General features: G+C 32.5%; 1 non-coding gene across 1 annotated transcript; it reads right to left on the reverse strand.

The window, feature by feature from the left end:
• Positions 1 to 5,186: 5,186 nt before the first annotated feature.
• LOC125600640 lies at positions 5,187 to 5,293 on the reverse strand. The gene has a single exon (XR_007333895.1). It is a non-coding gene; the product is annotated as a small nucleolar RNA R71 (small nucleolar RNA).
• Between the last annotated feature and the right edge of the window lie 823 nt (positions 5,294 to 6,116).

Raw genomic sequence — 6,116 nt, forward strand, 5'->3', positions numbered from 1 at the left:
TATATTTAAAATCATATAAAATTTATGGTTCCATATAGCTAAATATTACATAGATCACAATTACTATATTTTGATTAAGACATCATATTCATTAAAATTAGTCATTTATACATTACATTGAAGGTTTAATAAAGTACTTTGATATATATTTTTTATGTAATAATTATTAGGTAGTGCAATCTTTAGATATTGAATATTGTAAAAGTATAATATCATTTATAGAGTGATTGTGGATGAATTAATGTATTTTCATATCTATTAGAAGATTTATAAAATGTTAGACAATATGAAAATTCTTTGTGTTGAAACCATTAAACAAAAATTATATTATTGTTTAGAATATAATAAGAACTGAATATATACTTGGTAAATTAAATCTTTAAAAAAAATCTGGATATTGTTAAGTAGATTTGATTTTCATTATATGTAAAAATCATCTTTTTAACAGTACTTTATTATGGCATTTATTTTTAATTTAAAACCATATTTAATAAATAAATTATTTTTATTGAACGTCAACACACTAACAAATTATCAAGTTATATCGAATTTATTGTTTGTCACCTTTTAAGTATGTTATCCTTATGTTTTGAACATTATTACTCGCTTATAATACCTTTTGATGTTTCTTTAATATCTGATGAAAAGTTAAAACCTTTCAAAAGAACAATCTAAACATATCTATCAAATCTTAAATTCTCTAAGACATTTTCACTCATTCAAGAAAAATCAAGAAAAACCGAAAGTCAAACTTAACTTCATGGCAAACAATAACACCCTAATTTCCAAACTTACTAAGAATCAACTAATGTCAAAGTTTGGGCAAAGGAATTAAGAGTATAACACAAACAAGTCCGCTAAATCTGAAAGAGAAGCATCTTATTATTGCTGACCCAAATGTAAGTTCTATGTAATATTTATTTTTCATTTTGGTTTATTGTATAATAAATTTTGTTTACTTCCCTTTAAAATTAGGGTTGTAGTATTGAAGTAACACTTCCTCATCAATTACTGGATACACACTACTTCAGCTTTTTGATGAAGATGGACGAAAATATTCTGACGATTTGAAGTTAAACCTGTGATGCGTCGAGAAGGAATACTCCCCACCCATTCCACATCAATTTAGTCAAAATCAGTCAGGTATTTGTGGTTTTATACTTAGTGAAAACCCAATGTTTGATCAGATTCCGTTCAAACAAGTTCTCCAAAAAAATGTTGACAACACTTATTTAATCGGTATGTATTATCATTTAGTTTACTAAGAATGAATATGTAATGCATTTGTTACCAAATTTAATATCTTACTATTGTTTAAACTTTTAGACTTGGTTGGATGGGTTACTACGTTTGGATATTTGAGACATTATGTGAATGATCTATATGATGAGATTTTAAAGAACATGTGTCTAAAATTAATTTTAAGTTGATGGATGAAAGTTAATTTCATTTACTTATAAGATACTCAAAATTAAATTTTAATTTAAAATTTTAAATATATTCTATTTATGTCACCATTATTACTATTTTGTGGAGTGAGTTGGAATGTGAAGCTTCGTGAAAGATTACCAGAGATTTGGATATGAAAAGTTAGAGACTGTCTAAGTTCATTAAACATTTCTAGCTTTGTATTTTTGGCGAGTCAATTACATGAAACAAGGTTAATTTTAACTATTTTATATAACAATTGATTTGACCCGCGCACCAGCGCGGATGTATTTTAAAAAAATATGATGCTATTTGTTTTTTTTTGTCATTATTTAGGGTTGAGCAAAAAACTTGAATTCGAAGAACCGAAACCGATCCCAATCCGAATAAGTAGTTCCAAATCCGAACCGAAATTGATTAAATATCCGAATTATTCAAAATTTTGGTATTTGAAGAACTGAAACCTAATCCCATTTGAACCGAAGTATTTTGAGTATCCAAAATAGATTTATATACTTATATATATATATTAATTATTTCTAGATTTAATATATATAAAAACATCCAAAATATATATGATACTTTTAAGTTCGTTTAAATACTTGAAAATATATACAAATAATCAAACGTAAATATCTAAAATAATTAAAATATACTAAAAACTTCCAAAATACTTAAATATTATTAATTCTCTATCCAAATATTTAAACCAAACCAATTTATATGTTAAGTTAGGTACTCTGACATATTTTATTCAAATTTATATGTAATATATTCAATTGTTTATAGATTTTTTAAAAATTAAACCATATAATAAAATTTTAAAATAATTTAAATTGGTTATCCAAATCCTCAAAGATCTGAACCGAACACGAAATCCCAAACAGACTCGAAAACGAACATGAACGCCCACTCCTAATCACTATTATATATCCTATATGTGTGTCATCATAGAGTACAAAAATATGTGTTATCATATAATAATCGAATTTTATACGTGCCATCAAATAAGTAATCTTATATAAATAATATTTTATACGTACAATCATATAATAATCACATATATCTATCTTATTTTTCATGTGAAATATAAAAATCATAATTTAAGTTGGTGTTTGAAATTGGGCTTTGTATTGTATTTTTCTTATATATATTAAAAATCTTTTATAATGGTTATTGAAAATGTGTTAGTACAAATCATTTTTGAATATATTATTTTTTTTGAATAAATTTTTGATATAAATCAATTTTAAATTATTATTTTGATTTGAATTATATCAGTACCTAAGCCCTTATTTTTAAATATATGTAATGGACTTTTCCATTTTTTTTATGCATAAACTCATTACTTTTTTCTAATTTATTGTTATCTATGTTTTCAACAAAAACTTAAAAGTACTTCTACTTGATAAGATACATGAAGAACTATGTTCCAAATTCATCTCGATCAAAACATGGATTGAATAGCTGATATCTTGTGAATTTACATGTTTTTAACTTCTTATTCTTGCATGGTTTGGTCATTTGGAGCATCATTTAGGCACATTTAGGTTGCATATCATTGCATTTGTACATATCAGGTGTTGGAGAGCACCATGGATGAGTTAGAGGACCATTGGTGGGATTTTGAGTGCAATTGGAGTCCAAAAGAAGTGTTAAAAGTGATCATTGAGCGATCTCCCTATCAGAGCGACCTCACGCAGCGAGGTAGCGTACCCGCTCCATATGTAGAGCGACCTGGTGGAGCGGGGTCTGTAGCTCGCGCGTGTTATGAAGAAACGAAGCAAACATTGGAGCGGGTTTTGGCAGCGAGGTGGCGTACCCGCTCTGAAGCCAGAGCGTGAAAGATGAACACGGATGAAGGCCTTAAAAATCTCTTCTGAAGCTCAAAATTTGTGGAGACACTGGAAATTGAGTTAGCTTTCCAATAGAAGTGGTTTCAAGTCATTTGAAGCTGTATTGGATAAGTTATGATCGATTTACTATAGGTGTATCAATCCTTGCCGGGGACCACTTGAAAGTTGATGGGATTAACCAACTTCCCACTTTCTTCCACCCACCTTTCCTTTGCACGATTTTTCCTACTTTTCTGTATAATATTTGCTTTCTTTTTATTATCAAAAGGGTGGCAAGAAACATCATTATCCAACTTTGTAATAATTTAACTTGTCAAAACTCTCTCTCTTTGAAATATCATTGTTCTTAGTGTTCTTGAGCTGTTCTTCAATTGTTCATCATCTGTTCTTGAGTTTTAATTTCGTTTTGCTTGTTTAAATCCTTGTTTATCTTTATTCTCTGTTGTATCTACTTGAATATGCTTCAATCTATTATGAGATTAAGTGTTTTCATGGAGATTAGTGAGTAGTTTCCTTAAGAATTCATGGGTTAGGGAGATTAGAGTAACTTAGTGAAGATCTATGGTGTTATTGTATTAGATCCTTGTATGAACTTGCTTGTTGAGTATTTTTAATGCTTGTTTAGTCTTGATCACTCTAAACCTGATTTCTAAACACTTCTCATCAGACATGATTAGATGAAGTGTTTGAATCAACTCAACTAAGCTCTAGTGAGATTAGCCAAGGACACTTGATGTTAAAATTGCTAGATAGTTATTAAACTTGAACTTAAAGATTGCTTGATTGAATTAAGCCAAAGACATTTGATGTTTAATGATTTCTAAGCAAATGGACATTTACCTAGACATAGGACTTGTCTAAAAACTTAAGAGATTACTTTGATTGAAAGCTTGTCACCTAGATTGGATCTTAGTTACTTGAAGTCAATTCCCAACCCATGGATTCACTTGTCTAAATTGATTAAAACCTTGTTGTATTGCTCTGTTTGCTATTGTTACTTGTCACACACTCACAACTATTGAATCTGCTTAGCTTAAGAAATGACTTGTATTCTCACTGATTCACATCACTAGGACTGGTTCGACATTCACCCCCCTATACTACAACATTTGCAATAGGCAGAAAAACCTATTACAAATTGGCGCCGTTGCCAATCCTAGTCTGATTGTGACATTGCGTTTGAGTCTTTGCTTGAGACTGAGTTTTACTTTGTTTTAAGTTACTAATTATCTATCTTCATATATATTGGATGACAGGTGCATGAACTTGAGAAGCAAAGGATCAACAAATCTTGCACCAAGAGTGGACAACATCAAAGCCTTAGAAAGAGAGTTGGGAAGACAGAGAAGAGAAAGAGAAAAGCAAGCCCACTTACATAGATTGGGGCTTGAGATGGAGAGAAACCCGAATCAACCGGAAGGTGTCTATGAAGTTGATGATCATAGACAAAATGTCCAAGAAGTTCCTCCTGGAGCTGCTCAAGAGGGCAATGGTCAAGGAGCTGCCAACCTTCGACCTAGACAACCACAACGCCAAGCTAGGGCCATCGGTACATATGATCAACCTAACATAAATGGGAATAGGTTGGGCATTAGGGGACCGCCAGTTGCCAACAACAATTTCGAGATCAAGTCCAGCCTCATCAACATGATTGAAAACAACAAGTACCATGGACTTGCCTTGGAAGACCCACTAGATCACCTTGACAGATTTGATAAATACTGTGGCTTGTCAAAAACAAATGGAGTTTCAGAGGATGCTTTCAAGCTCAGATTGTTTCCTTTCTCTTTGGGAGACAAGGCTCACACTTGGGAGAAAAACATCTCAAGTGATACTATCACCACTTGGGATGAATGCAAGAAGGCCTTCCTCAACAAGTTCTTCTCTGCTACAAGGACTGCAAACCTTAGAAATCAGATCTCTGGTTTTCAACAAAAAGGACTTGAAGGATTTTCAGAGGCATGGGAGAGATTCAGAACTTACTTGTCTCAATGTCCCCACCATGGCTTCAACAATGAGAGCTTGCTAAGCACATTCTACAGAGGAGTCTTGCCTAAATTCAAAAGCCAGCTTGACACTGCAAGCAATGGAAACTACTTGGGGAGGACTGTCGAAGATGCATTAGAACTCTTGGAGAACATGGCACAGAGTGATTGTCTACAATGATGAATATGACAGAAGAGACAGAAGTGGGGAGGAGAAGATATGACCACAAAAGAGAACTGAAAGCAATACAAGAAAAGATTGACATGCTACTATCAGAAAAGAACAAGAAGGAGGAGTTACATATGGTTTCTGAAGCTGATGGAGTAGAATGCCAAGAAGATATGTACTATGTCAATGCTCAGGGTACATGGTACAAGAAGAACATGACTATCAAAACCAGAACAACTACCAACAGAAACCCTTCTACAACAACCAACAGAAGCCATTCAACAACTACCAGCCAAAACCATTCTACAACAATCAGCCTAAGCCATTCTACAACAACAACCAAGGTGGTTACCAACAAAAACAGAACTTCCCTCCTGGATTCTCACCAAAACCAAATCAACCTGCACAAGACAAGCTGGATCATCAACACAACCTCCACAAGAGAGTAGTACTGAAGCGATGCTGAAACAATTATTGGAGGGACAAGCAAGAAGTGAGAAACAATTAGGGTATGAGCTGAAAAATCTCCACAACAAGATTGATGGGAATTACCATGATCTAAACAACAAGTTCAAAAACTTGGAGAACCAGTTTGTCTCTATGACAGCCAGCTCAAGTCGCCAACAAGTTACCTACCTGGAAAGGCTGAACAAAACCCAAAGGAGACAATGAAGGCAA

This window comes from Brassica napus, unplaced genomic scaffold (genome assembly GCF_020379485.1).
Source record: "Brassica napus cultivar Da-Ae unplaced genomic scaffold, Da-Ae ScsIHWf_2339;HRSCAF=3019, whole genome shotgun sequence".
NCBI classification, from domain to species: domain Eukaryota; kingdom Viridiplantae; phylum Streptophyta; class Magnoliopsida; order Brassicales; family Brassicaceae; genus Brassica; species Brassica napus.